The 19,615-nt window shown below is 31.7% G+C and overlaps 1 protein-coding gene across 1 annotated transcript in view; it reads right to left on the bottom strand.

Annotated features, from left to right (window-relative positions):
- The window catches only part of LOC127871114 (amiloride-sensitive amine oxidase [copper-containing]-like), a 42,890-nt gene extending 24,751 nt beyond the window's left edge, over positions 1 to 18,139 (bottom strand). Inside the window, exon 1 of the mRNA XM_052413823.1 lies at positions 17,963 to 18,139. The gene's annotated coding sequence lies outside the window, so the exon portion shown is untranslated. The remainder of the gene's footprint in view (positions 1 to 17,962) is intronic.
- Positions 18,140 to 19,615: the final 1,476 nt, after the last annotated feature.

Raw genomic sequence — 19,615 nt, 5'->3', positions numbered from 1 at the left:
TCAGCTACCTGCGATTTTCGTTTGACGATTGTGTATCTTCGTTTGATTCAGATAGATATCTAGTTAACAAAGCGATCAACAAACATGTAGTATTCATGCTTGGCATGAGGGTTACCAACCATCTGTTAGAACGATCACTTTGATGTAGATGTTAGCATTATAGAACAAAGGCGTATTAGTTCGTGAACTTGCTTATACGTGGTTTTACCGAAATATGTTGAACTCTGATGAAAACAATTAAAACGTAATGCTGGCCAATGATGATGAGGATAAGGTATTTATTATTGAAGTATACTAACCACACCGTATTGATTCTTAGAATTTGGATTCGATTATATTCAATCTTTTATCCAATCCGTTTGAATTTGTATACAACATAAAAAAGAAAGGCAAAAGGTAGAAAAGCTGTTATGCATTACATATATTATTGTACGAAAATGTATATGTTTACGTTATAGACTACGCATCCATTTATATTACTAATTAATTGATAGAACCAAAACGTTGAAAACCGGTATGTAGTTTTAAATTGTTAACTCAGTATCACATGCATCACACAAAACTCATCATTTATATGGCTGCGTAGAAAGTCCGTCCTTCAAACTGTATACACGTTAAGACGTTATCCAATATTTACAGCGTTTAAGCAATTAATTAGCCATTACTTGATATTAAATGAGACATTGAAATTTGGAAAATTGAGGCTCTGTCGCCATACTTGCATGTAGACTCTTGAATGTTAGCTTTCGGTAAAAGCAATCTAGATTCGCTCGAAATAATGCTGGAACGGTTGGAACAATGCATGAAAATGTCTCTTACACAATAGAAGGAAGGGTTGTTTTTTTGCGTTGTATACAAGATGAATGTGTTTTCGTTTCTGTAAACATCTCTCCGACGTTGAGGTTAGCAGAACGCGCAATAACTCATATTTTGTATACCATATGCTATAACATGTTACATACTACTTATACTTGAGCTGTATATATGTGTAATACTGATAACATCTGATAACAATTAAATTGCTGATTCATTTTCAGCTATTATTATGACGTCGTTCTTTTTCGGTAATATACTTTTTAAAAATAGAGAAATGTGAGTTTTCATTGCAACAACATGCACTAGACTGTGTAATACAACAAGGTTTGTATCCATACACAGATTTTTAAGGAAAACGTCAACGCATGCGTTATTGGTTCATTTACGTGGTTGTTTACTGGATTTTATATTCTAGAAAAGTATGATTATATTAAGCGATTATTTTGTATCGATTTGTAAAAAAGCAAACAACACTTGAACTGTCCAAAGAAAAGGTTAGTAGAAGTGTTCATTTAAGTGAATATTTCCTTTGGGGGTTTTGTGAATATGTTTTCAAACAAACGATTTGTATCACGACCTTTTTGCCCTTTTTTACACACCCGCTTCACCTTATACTGTGGGGGAGACGTTTTATACAAATGATAAAACAATCATTTCAAAGTGTATCATTTCTTTTATTCAATTATTTTGAAAATGTACTAAATACACACCCCAGAAAGATCACAGCAGTGTGATTACACGAAGATCTAAAAAGCTTTCATCACTCTTAAAAACAGTATATTTGTAATTGCTAAATCCGAGCTCAGCTATGTGTAGAGTTGTTTATTTTTTTTCTATGATTGTCTATTTGAAATAAAATATTGCTGAAGATATTAAATGTATTTCATAAAGGAAGGAGATATGTAAAAATACAAACAAACCTTGGAATTTTTACCACATGTAGTTAATTAATTACAATTATATTGTTCTGAAATACATAACTGCTCAAATTCTGGTCGTGGATCATTGACCGACGAAATTACGACATTCCCGAGACTTGCTTACGTTATATGTTTTGCTTATGTTATATGTTTTTCTGAGTTTCAATTGAAGAAGAACAATTTGAAGCCCTGACACATCTGTCCAGTTGGGATATTACGCAATAAAAATGATGTAAGTATTTCAATTTCAATCGTTTAAACTATCATATGTATTTGTAAACAATTCGTAAAATGATCATTAAGTTCAGAAACAAATTGATGTACAAAATATTTTATTTGTTCTTTCTTAATGTTGTATATGTTCCATAAAGACATTACATAAATTGTGTCTTTATTCCGATAACGCCTATTGCTTGGTTTTCTGCACCATATAGAGGTATTCATTCTCTTGATAATGAACCTGACTAATTAAATATTGCAAGAGCAGTGAAGCCGCGTTTCAACGTCATACGAGAGAAGTTATTTGGTATGTTATGCAATTGGACATCTTGTTTGAAATGAAAAAGATGGACTTATCTGTATTTACTTTGTTTCCCCCGAGACTTCAAGTTCTATATTCTGTGGAGTGTTCTCAACGAGTTCTGACAATTTCATTGTTTCGCCCCGTATTGTATACGCAATTGGTCTCTTTCCTTTGACTTTAGCGGAGTTTTACAACAAACATTATCTTTTCTGCTACCACAGTTTATCCTATATGTATGCGCCACTTGTTCAAAGTGGTTTCATGGGTTTGTACCCCAGACACAAATTGCATTCCAAAATGATACAGGAAACCTAAATGTCATTTCGGTGAAGATTGTTTGATACTGTCACGGAATGCCGTTTAGTGTGAATAAATTTACGATAAATTCTTAAATGCAATTCGCAAAGGTAAAACATGATGTTCCCTAAATGGTAATGTGTGTTATGCTGGACTGTATCGCTAGATGCAGCCGTTATAATAAATGTATAATAATAATAATAACAACAATTCTATTTCAAAACTAAGAACATGTGAAGATATTACCAAGTACTTTCAATTCATATATATTTAAGTTACTTTTTTATTTGTCTCATTAAGTTATGAAGTCATATTCAAATACGCGTGTATGAAATAAATGTGCGTTAATTGATATCAGTAATCATTAAATGTCAGAGAACATGCAAATGCTTTGATTATTTGTTTAGGCACTAAACACGTGTGTGGAATGTAAAATATTTTCATCAAGATGTATGTGGAATTCCATTCGAACTTTCCGTAATAACAATAATAATATCGTTTTAACACAATGACAAGAGGGACTGTTAATTCGGTGTTCAGACGTTATCCAATATTTACAAACGTTTAAACAATTGATACGTCAGTAATTGATAGCATTAACTTAAATTTGGAAATGTGGATAATTAAGGTTTAATCGCGGATGGAAGCATGTAGAATCCGGAATGCTAGCTTATTGTTAGTGAAATCTACATTCGCTTGGAATGTTGTAAGAGCAGTTGCTAACATGCATGAATGACTCTTACACAATAGACGAAATAATGATTTTTTGCGCTGCTAAGAACGCGAATGTTTGTTTGTTTTCTTTTATCATCTTCGAGACTTTTTGGTAAACAGAACGCGGCATAACTACCTTTTAATGCATCATATGTTATAAAATGTATTATACTAAACATACTTGAACGTTATACATTTTTGAGGATAAAACAATATTTTCAGCTATTGTGAAGACGTCATTCATTTTACTTATATGTAATATCAATGAAGATATATTTGTTAGTTTTAATTGCAACAACATGTACTGCACTGCGTAGTTAAACCAGTTCAGGATCCATTCAAAGATATTTAGCGAAAACTTAAATAAGTGAGTTTTGGTTCATTCGTGGCGTTGTTTTTCATTTGTTCATTAATATCCCTGAAAATAAGATTATATAAATCGGTGATTTTGTTTACAGATTTGCGGATATGACGCTTCAAAAACATAATTTACTTTATTGGTTTTCTGTACCTTATAGTGGTATTCATTCTCTTGATTATGAAATGAAGTTCGTTACAAATTTTCGCAAGATGTTAAATGAGTACTATACGTCTGTTTGTTAGTAGAATTTTGCATTTCAGTTAACAAAACTGGCCAATAAAATATTGCCAGAGCAGCAAAGCTACGTTTCAATGTCATACGAGGGAAGCAATTTGGTATGTTTTGCAATTGGAAACCTTGTTTGAAATGAAAAAGACGGACATATCCTAGTGTACTTTTTCATCTGAGTCTCCAAGTTGTATATTCTTTAGATTGTTATCAATAAGTTTTGACAGTTAAATTTGTTATGCCCCATATTGTATAGCAAATTTGTCTCTTGCCGTTAATCCTAGTGGAGTTTTTTACAACAATCATTTTTTTCTCCTACTTCAGTTTCTCATACATCTTTGCACCACGTGTTTGAAGTGGTTTCACTGGTTTGTACCCCGGACATTCCAAAAATCATTAAGGAAACATAAATGCCATTTCGGAGAAGATTGTTTTGTTTGATACTGTCAAATCCTGAAGGCCGTTAATAATGCGCAAGGTAACAATAAAGTCTTACATTTATATCTCAAAGATAAACCATAAAATTCGCTTATTGTTAATTTGTGTTATGCTAAATTGTTTTGTTGGATGCATCCGCTATACGATAATATTTTTTGAAAAAAATAACTATCTCGATTTCAAAATCAACAGCGGTTGCAGATATTACCCATTATGTTTAATAAATGTATATTTAAGTACAACTTTTTAATGAGTTTCATTAAGGCTTGAAGCCATATTCATATACGTTTGTATGAAATAAATATGTCGTTAATTGATATTAGTTATCCTTAAATGTCAGATAACATGCATATATAAATGCTTGGATTAATTGTTAAGGCACGAACACGAATCTGGAATGTAGATTATTTTCATCTAGATGTATGTTGAATGCCATTTGAACGGAAAGTTGAGATATTGTATTTTACACAATAAACAGAGAGACACAATATAATTCGTATCCCTAGTGATTAATGCAGCTATCATTTAAATCCAAATGACCATACATTAAAATATTCGGTACTTATAAATGTTTAACATATAATTCGGTAATGATATAACATATAATTCGGAAATAATATCTTTACCATATGAATTAAACTCACATGCCTACAAAATCAAATTTTATTGAAACAAACAAAACAAAATGCAGGTTATTAAAATAATATATTGTTATTGCGAAAAAGAAAAAGAACACCTTAAAATTAAAATAAACATTTTACAAATGAGACAACTAGAGAGAATATCTTGATGAAACACTTTATATTCAAAAGATATTAAAGAACATTCAATAAAACAAAGAGCATTTTATAGCGGACTTAATTTAGTGGAAGGTCATGGTACTTGGAAAAATCTTATCAATCGGTAATCTGATCAGAGCGTACATTCATGTTAATCGGAAAACATCGCTCACAAATATTGAGGTTAAATATACAGTTTAATTATATAGGTATAACGCATACATTTTGCTTTTGCTATAAGTAAGAACCCTTACAGAAACAGAATGTTTGCTGCAACTTTGCCGCAACTTTGCGGCAAACTATTTTGTTTGCGGGAAGGTTTGCATGAATTTTGCAGGCCTTTGCGGCTAACCGCAACGTTTATGCAAAGTTGCTATAACTTTGCGACTAGCCGCAAAGTTTGCAAGAAATTAGCAAGAAACATTTTCAAAATATTAGTGTTGCAGGAACTTTGCAAGAAACTTTTATTAAAAATATTAACATTGCAGGAACTTTGCCAGAAACTCCGGATTTTATGACAAAATGTTAATGCCCTACATGTAAATATAAGAATATGAACTGAGTTTGATCCTATCAATATTACTGTTGTAAACACTCTTAACATTGGCTTACTATAGTAATACATGAAGTAGTTTTCTTAGTCAAAATGGGCATACTTTCAACTAAATGCATCAGAGAGTTGCCTACTCTTGACTGATTTAAACGTGAGGTCATGATTGTAAACAACTGCGTAACATTACAAACAATAAAATATGTCAATGGACTAAATAATATTTCAAAGTAGCATTAAGACAAGAATGCAGAAGCTCTGGTTATTAGTATGATAGCTCTCCTTATTCTTTGAATAGTACGTTAAGTTAAATAGGGAAATAATATAAAAACATTAATTGTAAGGTTAAGTATGTTTATTTAAAAGTGAAATCTTTTTAATTTCCATTGGTATGAAAATGTATTTACAAAAATGTATTCAGTAGAATCCCTTCCTTATTTTGGAGTTATTCTTCAGGTGCTTGCCGAATACTATTTTTTTATTTAAAAAGGGGAATAACTCTCACAAATTATTGAAAGAGGTGTCGCCTCAAGTCAATAGAAGTATATAGGTAATCGAATTATAATGTGCATTAAGTTACTAGTTGAAAGATTTGATAGTTTTTGATAATCCATCTACGTTGAAAATGGCCATTATAGTTATGTATTAAGTCAAAACAAGGGTAGATAACTTTATGAATACAGGTCACAGGGTTACCTGCCTTGCCACTATGGAGTGGAAAGATGTCCTGGGTTCAAGTTTGAAATGGATATCTAGAATAGTTTTTAATAAAAAATTGCCTTAAAGAAAAACTTAAATGTATCTAAATTTTGACCTCACACGTGCCACTGTATATTTCAACTTGTAACAGTAAATAATATACTAGTATATAATACTACAATTTTCTATCGTTATCCCAGATTTATAAGTTTCCTCTTTAGCCAAGAATCTTAACAATTCACGCTGACTCAGATGGCAGATTGAAGACAATAGCTGCACTTTTTGTTCTTGCAAACCTTCCCGCAAACAAACAAGTTTGCCGCAAAGTTGCGGCAAAGTTGCGGCAAAATTGCAGCAAACATTCTGTTTCTGTAAGGGATCTCTTCTGATTGGTTCATAGCCGATTGTGAGCCAAATTTGAAAGTGTAAACATGCATAGATCCACGCAGGACATGTTACTGATTTGAAATGTAGTTTGAAAGCAATGTTTGGACTTTTTAAAATTAAAGTTTTAACAATATCCTAAAATACTGACTTTGATGAACATTCTTAAACAATTAAGTAGAATGTTGAAATCAACATTGTGTGTGTCAACAAGTCTAAAGGAGGAATTCAGTGAGTTATGAAGTTGCCCTTTTGGAAATGCTTTGAACTATTAAACAGGTTTGTATTGTTTTTCGTATAATGTTTAGTTTAATTTAATGATATTGTTTAACAGTTTCAAATACCTGTTTTAGTGGGTGATTTACATTTAAAATAAATAATGCAGTAGGTCACATAAAAGACATATTAATTAAATCAGTCAAAGGTATCTCTATCTTACAAAACCAACATAGTTGTAACAATCAATTGCTTAATCAGTGACCAATTTTTTTTTTTTTTTTTTTTTTTTTTTTTTTTTTTTTTTTTTTTTTTGTATAAGTATATTTATTCACCAAATGACGATACAATTGCACACATTTTGACATAGCAATAAAAAAAAAAATAGCAAAAAAAAACATGCGATAAACATATCTGTCGAAATTTATAAACGAGACAGCAGCAAGCAATATTCATAATTACATACGGTTCGACAAATAGATCAAAGCATACAAATGCATGTTCTGGCAAAAAAAAAATTATGTTAAAAAGTTGTTCCAAATTGCTCGAAAAGTTTCTATTTGATCTTTATTGAAAGCAATTATCTCCTCAATGTTAAGCCTATTATGAAGATACGTGTTAAAATGATAAATATTGGGAATGGTGTTCTGATACTTATTTCTAAAAATATAAAATTTTGCCAACAATATGATAAAGTTAACAATATGTGATGTTTTGGAATGACCAACCGAAACGTTACAAAAGCTAATATGTTCATAATCAAAATTTGAAATGCTCGGCAAATTCGCAGTTTGTTCGATATACACTTTTACACTGTTCCAAAACTGTTGAATTATAGGACAATCCCAAAACATATGCATATTTGAATCTACTGACATGCTGCAAAAATCACACAAATTGGAATGTGTCAAACCACACTGCAGTAAATAACTATTGTTAGGAATAATTTGCATAATATATTTATACTGAAAAGTTCTTAGTTTGGTATCGTGGGTCAGTCTAAACGGTTGAGTAAACAGTTTATTCGTTTCAAATTCTTTATCAAAAATTAATTCCCATTTTGTAACTGCCTGGATTGGATTGATTTGCTTCGTCAGTACGAATTTTTGGTATACTAATTTGCAGATTTTAGTTGACTCTGTAATTGATGAAAGTAAATTTTCTGGTGGTTGATAAATTATGTTTTCAGTTTTCAGCTTTTCTATCCAATCTTGTGGCACACTTTTTATGAGACTATAGTATTTCAGAAAATCACTGTTATTTAACTCGTACAAGTTTTTTAATTGCTCAAAACTATAAAATTGCTTTATTCTATAGTCGTATATTTGTTCTACATGATTGAGTCCTTTAATATGCCAGCTTTTGTAGAAAAATAAACCCTGAGAGTTTTTTATAAAAGAGTTGTTCCAAATTATTTCTTTTCCTATAGTTGTGATGTTATTTTGAGCGTTAACCTTATTCCAGACCTTAAGTATCTTTTTTAAGAACACTGATCGAATTTTAAGTGTGTCTATATCGTCAGGTTTAATGTGATTTTTTAAAATGAAAAAATTTCCATAGCTTTCCAGAAAAGTACTGTATAATTTTGTTATTTTGGATTCCGGTTGGTGTATAAATCGTTTAACCCAAGAAGCTTTGAGACCATCCACAAAGCTTTCTATGTCAATCATTTTTAAACCGCCATTTTTATATTCTTGTATAATTTGGTCACGTTTTATCCTGTCTGGTTTATCGTTCCATAAAAATTTGAACATAGTTGTTTTTAAAGTTTTAATTTTACTTTCATCTGGTCCTTCTAACACTGTAAATGGGTATATTAGTTTTGGCAATGCAAAAGTTTTGATAACTGTGATTTTTCCTATAAGTGAAAGATTCCATTTTTTCCATTTATGTAAACAGTGTTCAAATTCCAGAATTTTTTTACATATATTGTGTTCAACCGTTAGATTAGTAGTGTTGAATATAGTTATCCCAAGTGTGGTCGCGCTTTCACATTCCCAATCAAATTTTTTATGTGGACAGAATTTTACATTTCTCCTCATAAGTGCACCTAGTTTCATTACAGAGCATTTATTGTTATTCAATTTTAAACCTGATATGGTTGCAAAATTGTCAAGGGTCATAATTAAATATTCAAATGATTTTTGACTGCCGTCAAGAAGAAAACATGCATCATCTGCAAATAATGTTTGTTTGAGTTCAATATTGCCTATGTAAATTCCTTTTATATTTGTATCATTTCTTATATAATTCGCTAATAATTCAATACATAAGATAAACAGATAGGGCGAAAGGGGGCAACCCTGCCTCACTCCCTTTTTGATGTCGAAGAATTCCGAGAAATAACCATTATTAATAACACTAGTTTTTGCATTACTATAGAACAGTTTCACCCACTTTAGTAGAGATTGGCTGAACCCCATGCCTTCTAAACATTTATACATAAAAGTATGGTCTAAACTATCAAAGGCTTTTTGAAAATCAGAGAAAAAGATCAATCCTGTTTCTTCGGCATCGTTTATTTTATCAATAACTTCATTCAGAATTCTTATGTTTTCTCCAATATATCTCCCTTTTATGAATCCCGTTTGATCTGTGTTTATTAGTTTTTGAAGAAAAGGTTTTATTCTATTAGCTACAGCTTTACTTGCAATTTTATAGTCAACATTTAACAAAGAGATTGGTCGCCAGTTATCAATAGATAGAATATCTTTATCTTTTTTAGGCAACAATGAAATAAGACCTTGTGTTTGAAGTTCGGTTAGAGTTCCTGTTTCAAAAGAATAATTTATTGAACTGATTAAGTATTGCTTTATGTCGGTCCAAAAAAGTTTATAAAATTCTGTTGTTATTCCATCTGAGCCTGGGCTTTTGTTATTTTTCATGTCTTTCAATGCTTGAGAGCATTCGTATTCTGATAAATGGTCGGGGTATTTTTCTCTATCATCGTTTGATAATTTTACAATATCTTGAAGAAATATGTCACTGTGTTCTTGGTCCAAATTTATGTCTTTTTTATAGAGTGAAGCGAAATATTGTTTAACATTTTCCAAAATTTTTGAGTGATCGTTTTCTATTTCATTATTAATTTTAAGCTGTTTAAGTACTTTTTGTTCAGATCTTTTTGATTCTAAGTTTGAGAAATATTTGGTATTTTTTTCGGCTCCCTCAATCCACTCTGCTTTTGACCTTATTAGAATCCCTTTGATTTTCTCCTCATTTATCGCATTAAAATTATTCTTTTCTGTTTGATAAGTTTGTAGTAATGTTTCGTCATTAGGGTTATTTTTTAATTGTTCTTCAATATTATGTAATTTTGCCTCTATTTCTGTTTCTCTTTTTATATTTATTTTCTTTTTGTATGATGAGTATTTTATGCTATCATCCCTGATTCTTCCCTTTATTAATTCCCATAAAATATTAGGGGTCGTTTCTTTGTTAAAATCAACTACCTCTTTTATGGAATTTTTAATCAAAGTTTTATAATCTATGTCAAAAAGAAGTGAATTATTCAGTTTAAAATAACCTGGACCCCTTGTTAGGGTATCAAAAAGAATGCTGAGCATGACAATTGAGTGATCCGATTTGAAGCCATGGTTAATAGTACAGTTTTTTGCATTGCTTATCAGTGAAGCTGCTAACAGAAAATAATCGAGTCTACAAAATATTGGCGGGTATGAGTTGGAATGCCATGTATATTCCTTTGCCTCTGGGTTAAAATTTCTGTAAATATCTACTAAATCGTGTAATTCTTTGATGTCATTGATTTTATCAGAACATTTTTTATTGGTATCATTTCTACCATTCAACTTGTCTTTTATAAAATTTTGCACGGCATTGAAGTCACCACCAACTATCGGTGAAAATTCATCTAAGTCAGCAATAGTATTTTCAAGTGTGTTGAAAAACGTTATGTCGTCATTATTTGGCGCGTAAATGTTAATAATAGCTATTTTGTTATTGTGGACTAATAATTTTAAAACCTGAAGTCTTCCAACTATTATTTCAGTATGTTCAATAATATGTATTGCACTTTTTTTGTTAATCATAATTCCTACTCCTAAACTATTGGTACTTTGGCCACTTAAAAACGTATCCCCTGACCAATCTTTGGCCCAGGTCGAATTGTCTAGTTTGTTATCATAATGAATTTCTTGCAGCAGTGCTATGTCAACGGCTTTTGATTTTATATAAGTTATAACTTGTTCACGTTTTTTTTTGCAACTAAGACCCTTGACATTAAAGGTGCATATATTTAGACTTGTCATGTTTTCCTGTTAAATGATTTGACTCTGTTTTCAATATATTTATAATTATTGCAGCGGTACACTATCCCAATTTTGAAATTTAAATATGCTTTCTTCAAAAGTATAAATGAAACAATATGAAGGCCAGTCTGCATTTTTGAAACAAATAAAATAGTTAGGTGTTGCATTTTGTATGTAGAAAAAAAAAATAAGTGTCAAGGTTATTTGAGATATTATCGCACAAGCGGTTAAGCGTAAAACTAAAATTTCATATAAGCCTTATTATGTATATAACATTTAACAAAAAGCATGTTTTTACATAAGTTGAAAAGAAAGTGAGGACAAGTATCCATTAAAAACTATGTTAAGCACGCTTAAAAAAAAACCGCGCGCTATTCAACAAACAAAAAAGTTCATCACTGTAAAATGATCTTGTATAATGTTTCTTAAACAAATTAATGGATTTATATTGAATGTCAGTTACATTGAAAAAACAACAACAGGTCAATTACTACAATAACAGAAGATATATAGACAAAAAACAAATATATACATACATATACATATACATGCATGCCTACAACAGGTATATTGTAAAGGATATAATACAAACTATTTGTGTTGGATCTTTAAAAACCAAAAAAAGCTATATGTAATATCGATGCTGTTATTTTATGAACAACCAGTTTGCCGATATCACATAACCCTCATACTATAATCTTACACGGAGATAAGAAAAAGGTGGGGTCTGTGACTTGTAGTTTTACATTTCAATAATGCAAAGTAATCTTAAATTTGCGAAAGCGAAATTACCTAAGATTATTTTAGGCATTTATTCTTATAAACTATTTTATATAATTCAATTATGTTTATTTGCGAAATGTATCTATCTCAATTACTCATCATGTTCCTATGCTAACATAAATACTCGGGTTCACTTTTGCTATGAGCAACTAACATATTTCGAAATCTATATACTAGAGCATGTATTTTATAGCAACAAACATGTACATGTATGAAAAAAAACATCTTACTGTAGCACAAACAGGACACGTATTTCTTCCTTACATGGCATATGAATGTATTACAAACTTAACAAATAAAATAAAAAATAAATACATTCATATTATAAAAATGTATACACATTTTTGTTGAATTGAAAACAAAAAAATACGGAGCCATCCATCCATGCCACACACACGCACTCACATACCCACACTATTTATTTATGTTAATAACACAATAACTACCATTATGATGCTATGTTCAAGGTCAGTGCTCTCTTTCGTTTATCTTCTTTAATAATCCGGAAAAAAAAACAATGAGTGTTCCTCGCATGAATTATAGTTTACAGGTAACACATTAAGTAATTATATCGGACAAGTAATAACTTGATGTTTTAGAATGTTGTGGAAAAAAAAATATGCATATTGAAACAAACAAAACGAAGCGAGAACAAAAGCGATATCACATCGCATCGACCTCGAAAGCATGTCATGCATCGTTGATTTTATTCAATAGATTGTCCGATTTACAATATAACGCTTTTGTTTGCATAACCGTTAGACGATTGTTAGATTACAAATTCAATGAATTACTATCATTACGGGCTTGTATAGTGTTTAAAAAAGAAAAGTGGTCAATATAATGAAGAACTGTAGATACAGGCATATAATATAGTACAGCATTAATCTTTGTAGTAAATGTAAGCACGTGTGACTTAACAACACCATTTTGTATTTATTTACAAAGTAATTTACTTATTTATTTATACATGTATTTATTTATTTACTAATTTATTATTTACACATTAATCTTTGTAGTAAATGTAAGCACGTGTGACTTAACAACACCATTTTGTATTTATTTACAAAGTAATTTACTTATTTATTTATACATGTATTTATTTATTTAATAATTTATTATTTACACATGTGTATACTTGTATTAATATGTATGAGGTCCAGCGTTTTAAGGCCACGGTAGATCGATCCACTCTTGGTAGTCTTCAAACCGAACTACTATAATCTTTTCGGCCTTGTCTTTGTATCGAATTGTGCCGTTGACCGTCCAGGCATCTTTAACTTCGTCGCTCATTTTCTTCTTGATACACATCAAGACGTGAAGATTGAGGCGCGTTAAGTCTTCATTGATAAAAACACCAGTATTTTTAAGTTTCCGTCTCTGGCTTATAACTTCATCTCTCACCAACCGAGATACGAAACGCACTATGATGTCTCTGTTCTTGTTGTCTGTATTGGGCAGACGATGAGCTATATCGATGTCCGAAAGACTCAGGCTAGCGATTTCTTTTTCTTTCAAGTACTTCACAACCTTCTTTGCTGAATCAAGAGCTGTTTCTCTTGAATCTGTATCAGGAAGCCCTCGGATTTTTATATTGTTTCTCCTACTATACTGTTCTGTATCATTTGCTAATTTCTTTATGTTCTCTCCCTGTTTACGGATGGATTCTTCTATATTTTCTTTTTCTAGATTCTTTTCAAGAACTGTTTTATCAATCGACTTTATCGATTCTTTCAACTTGTCGTATTCCTGTTCCCTATCGAACATTTTTCCTTCTAGATGTTCGATTCGGTTGATTACGGACTTAAGAAGATCATCTTTCATTTCTGTTATTAGGTCCTTCAGAGTTTCTCTGATGGACGTGTCACCTTTCATCATTACAGTTTCCAGTTTATTGTTGACTCTGTTCATACACCCATCTAGGCGTTCAAGCTTTGAGTTAATCTGTCGTGTTTGTTTTATTAGATCTTCTATATCTTTCGTTAGTCCTTTCTTTTCAGTTTCTTCCATGTTCGTTTCGTTTATACACGTACTGTCTATCTCCTTCTTCTTCTTCTTTTTCTGTTTTTGTGCGGCTGTCTTTTTAACTTCAGTGGCACTTGTTTCTAACTCACTTGTGCTAGACGCTTCGCTACGCTTTCGTTTAGCAGCTTCTTGATCTTTAATGTTTGATGACTTATTTATATTTATATTGACATTTGACTTGACACTAGTATTATTTGGGTTATTTTCACTCGACTTAGTTTTAGGTGACAGTTTTTCTGCTTCTTGTGGTGGTATAGAAGCCATGCCTTGATAGACTTAGTTATTTTGGGCAGTATACATTTGAATTTTAAGCACGTTGACCATTCAAAAAAGATTTTTTCATAAATCTCATCAAAGTCAGATATTTATGATTTAAAAATGTTCGTGCAATTGAAATCGGTTGACTTACATGATTTCTATCCCAAAAATCCTTGACACTATCTAAGAAAAACACTTTTTATTTCATATTTTCGTCCTGTGCTTTTTGTTTACATTTGTACTCGAGGTTACACTATTCGTATTTTCAGTGACCAATTTGATGAAATGGCAATGTAACCAATACTTAGATTTGTTTATGAATAACTACTCTGCCACGAAATGTTAAGCCTTTTTTTCACTTACATATATAAGAAAGCTATTGCTATCGCTTAAAAGGTGTAAAGCAAAAACTTAATATAATATATGTAGTTTGTAAATTATTCAAAAGTCAATCAAACATAAAACTTTTATGTTTTAGTTTTATGTTTGGTGAAGCATTCATATGATAGTTCTAACATTTACAAAATAAAGCTATATATTTGTTTGCTTGCAATTTCATTTACAGAACATTCACCATATGACAACTTTGCAAGAACTTTACGGCAATTTTGCAAGAACTTTTCGGCAATGTTACCGCAAACTCCCACATGCAAATGAAGTTTGCAGGAACATGGCAAGAACTTTGCGGCAAATTTGCAGCAAACTTTTACCATGTAAATTAAGTTTGCGGCAAAGTTGTTGCAAACCGATATGCAAATAAAGTTTGCGGCAAAGTTGCCGCAAAGCTCATTTGCATGGTAAAAGTTTGCAAGAAAGCATGTTTGCGGAAACTTTGCTGCAACTTTGCTGCAAATTAGCAAGAACAGTTTGCAGGAGGCCTGTTTTTTCGAAAAGGGAACACATAAAAACGTATTTCCAATGTATATATGCATATTGCATGGTATATATTTTACAATTAAAGGCCACATCTTTCAAATTTGGTGTATCACAAATATTCCATTCTCAAGATTCGCGAGAACGTTCTCGTTATCAACCTGCGGTTAATAATTATTTTTAATACATGGGAAATGTCGGTGTAACCTGACATCATGATAAATGTACGAACTTGTCTGACTCAGAACGGAAATAAAGCATGCGGTTGATTTGAATATGGCTCTGTCAGTATTATCAGTTACATGGAAATGTAAACGTCTTTGTAATGCGTCGTTTTTTGTGCAAGTTGTGTTTTTGTTTTCCTGCCTGCTCAAAATTCCGAGATAAGTTAGAGGCGTGACTAATCGTTAACGACTAAATATTTACATCATTATTCATAAAATAAGAAGGGCGATAATAACATTATGTTTTGAATTTTTGGAATTATGTATGCATCCAAAATAACTAACACACTTCACAGAGCTTCTCCGAAGGTGGAAACAGAATCGAAGTCAGGCTTTCATAATAGTATTGTTATTATTAGTAGTTCAGTGAATCGTCCATATAGTTCAGTATTGTAAATGATTTATAAACGCAGTATCTAGTCGCACTACATGTTACTGAATGTATGTAAAAAAAAGTTCTATTTATGAACGGTGGTCATGCGAATGCTCGTTATATACGAGTATGAATTATCACCAGGACTTTTGTATGTCGTATTTATACAGATGGTCTATTCATTAAACCGATATATTGGATGATTGAACCTTTTCCAAAAGTATTATGTTATAAATGTTCCCATACAAAAAATCACAACGGTCGATCAAACAAAAAATCTCTGTTTCTGAAGTGATGGACACACTTTGTCTGAATATTTATCTATAGAGAACAAATAGATTTCTGCATGCATGTTTTTTACGTTTAAAGAATACTTGGCAACTTAAAACTCTTCGGGATAACGTGTTAAAATGTTGGCACAAAGATCGTATATAATGGAACAAGCAATAACATCCAGATGTTTATCAATAATTTGCCATATGTTTTGACCTAGCATCATAATGTAATTATAATAATAACACAGTTTTAACGCATATATATCTTTAAAATCGCTATTATATTTTAGTACTTTCAACTTAATGTAAACCTGGAAAGTGTATTTTCCTGTAACAACCGTTTTTTTAATAATAAATCCATTTACATATTTGCATTGAATTAATTACAAACTACGTCTATATTTAAAGTGATGTATGATGTTTTTGCTCATTGTGCATATTCGACAAATTGGTTATGTTTGAAGAGGCTTTAACCAGACGTCTTTCTGTTAACATAAAAAGTAACAGTTAAACGTGCTTAATCTTCATTCTAAATCTGGATTCAAAGTGCTATGCAATCAGATCCTGAAATTGCATCAACGTATCATCAGTTTTAAACTTGCAACCATGTCACAAATGATGCGTAAAGTCGTATATCTTGTAGAATGCGTGTTTATGTAAGCCCCATATGTGACTCATGCCTGCTTGCAGTAAAGATATTGGTTGCCCCGGTCGCTTATTTGATGCCGTTTTCCAAGAAAAAAATATGTCCGTCTATCGTCCGAATAAAAAAACATTTTTTTTATTTTGTGTTCATATATTTTGTGCAACGTTTTAATTCTTTACCGGTTTATGCAAATACATTTATCTGTAAGCCGATTTGTAAAGTTTTTCTAAATCATATTGAGACATAAGAGTATTTTACAAAAATGCAAATAAACGGTGAATTTATACTTGTTACATAATAGAAACTTCATTAATAATATGAGTGTTACCTAATGTAAATACGCCTGCTTTTTGTATTGTAAAAGTTAATAATTGAGCTATTGGCGAATAAGTAATTCGCTTTAAAAGAACGTTAATTGAAAAGGACTACATACTGACTATTTCGGAAATAATTGAAAAATGACTTATCATTTTTCAAAATCAATGCAGTCTTTGGTAATTAAGGAAACTCTTGTTTACACATTTAACTACGCTGAAAACAAATAGATGGCATCCTCTTATCGCGTCGTACAGATCTATTGCACAGCTGCCTTTTTACGAATTCAATGATATTACAATAGCAGAATAAACACGACGAGCAATAATGCCATAGCACTGTGATGACGATCGATTATCAAGCGTCATGCATCGATTTTAACGGCGACCCAGACTGGAAAATGTTACCAGACGAACACGCGGAGACGCCCATGATGCAGTTCAAGATTATATAGCTTAAGAAGATTGTCAGCTTTATTGCAATCCTGAGACTTAAGTATTTTAATGTTTGTTAAATGAGTTTCACACGTGTATCATTTTATTCAAACTTATTAAATATATAATAAATCAATTAAACTTTCAGAAACAACATGCTAGTCTCCGAAAAGACTACGCATCGTATATGGAAGCATATCATGTATAAATATATATCGAGAGAGCTAGTTTGCTGGCACAAGATCTACACGATATGTATCGCAGTACTAGTGCCTACTATATTTTTTGCGATAAGAAAGCTTCATTTGACTTATGTAAACATGCATGTACATGTATCAACGGTGTTCGACATGTCAGATATGTGCTCAACACGGTACACTATACATAGGAAATGAACTCAATACGGTATTATAAACAATTAGAGTTTACACAATTTACGCAGATATGGTAGTACAGCAGCGTAACCTTAATTCTACGAATACTCTCGACTCAATCCTCAACAGTCAATACAAAATCAATGACATTATGTAAAAATATATACAAGAACAAAACAAGTTCCGTACCTCACTGACGTATTACCTCACTGACGTATTACTATCAGGTTCCAGAGCAAGTATGTATTGTCCTTTCTACCATTCCAACATCCTCCTACACACATAGGCACTGAAGTATTAGAGAATCGGATAAAATGAGACAGAGAGCTTATATATGAATCATAATGCCTATACAAACACGTTGTGTTTTGCATTGCCTTGAATATCAATGGGGAAACCATCCGCTTGTTGCCTGCTCAGAAACCCGCTACTACCGCTGCGCAACAGGGAGCTTGACAGAAATCGGTAGAACGTACATGCTCTTCTAAGCGCGCATATATTTTATATTTATACGATACCGTATTTGCTGTTCAAAGCGCGCATATATTTAAAATAATCCAAAAAGCTACGGTAATGTAATAATTCGTTTAAATATGACTGTTTCACCATTGTTCCTTTTAACTGCGTAGTTTCACTCTCTAATTCGAATCTTTGCATAAAAATAACGTCAAGCATAGAAGTATACCATAACGTAAAAGGCGAAGGCGCCGAGAAGAAATATCAAACCGCTTTTTCGGTAGGATGCTTAGTAAAATATATTAAATAAGAATACATTACTCAAGATGATATTCTAGATTTAGTCTACTAATTATCCATACTGTCTTGCAGCTGGCGATATTGCATTAATATTTTATGTGCATCTTCAGAAATGTGATCCTCATGATAATTCCGATAATTCGCACATTCGTTGCTATATAAATACACAATGTTTCGAATATAGCATACCTTGTTGTGTGCAACATACTATCAGAAGGTTTTATTAATTTGTATGTGATAAGAAAATAAATACGTTCCCAATTATAATCTTTTATCAAACAGACCAAATGAAAACGTATGGGAACGTTTCGTTCGAACATGATTTTGAGACATTCAGAAGGGTAACAGAAATATGTTTAGGTTCGAAGAATAAAGTCGTTTATTTCAAAAATAATTTCATCATCAATACACCACAATGTGTTACTTTGCTCCTAAATTGATCCATGTCCAGAACTTACCTTAACACAGTAACCTGAAACCTTTGCCAGAAAGTAATTAAGTAAAGTGAACACGAGTGTCGACCTTCAATCCTGTCTGATATAGCAAGATGAAAATTTGTTGACTACAAACGAGGTATTCGGTTACCACAACAGCTAATCAATTAGCAATTCGTGTTCCGGGAAGCTTCAACAATTGGTAGTTGCAGTCCGCACAGGCTAATCAGGGACGACACTTTCCGCTTTTATGGTTTTATAAGTTTCAAGGAATTTCCTCCTTACCGAAAATCAAGTTTAGGCGGAAAGTGTCGTCCCTGATTAGCCTGTGTGGACTGCATAGGATAATCTGGGAGACACTTTACGCACATGCATTATGCCCACTTTTCTCAGAACGCGACTCATTAAAATGCACCAACGCATGCTTTAGGTTTTGATAATCAATCTTTATTTAAAGAACAGAAACTAAAGAAACTCACTGAGCTATTTGTTAATAATGCATTTTATTGCCACTAAAACACAAACACGTTTTGTTGCACGTTGAACCATTTAGAGCTACAGACTGACTGCTGTTTTATTAAAATCAAAATCAATATATTGTCATTGTTCAGAATCAATAAATGCTTTGTGATTCTTGAAAACTCTTGTCTGA

The sequence above is a fragment of the Dreissena polymorpha genome, chromosome 3 (assembly GCF_020536995.1).
Source record: "Dreissena polymorpha isolate Duluth1 chromosome 3, UMN_Dpol_1.0, whole genome shotgun sequence".
NCBI classification, from domain to species: Eukaryota; Metazoa; Mollusca; class Bivalvia; order Myida; family Dreissenidae; genus Dreissena; species Dreissena polymorpha.
The sequence above is the reverse complement of the archived record's forward strand: the minus strand, read 5'-3'. Positions and strand labels throughout refer to the sequence as shown.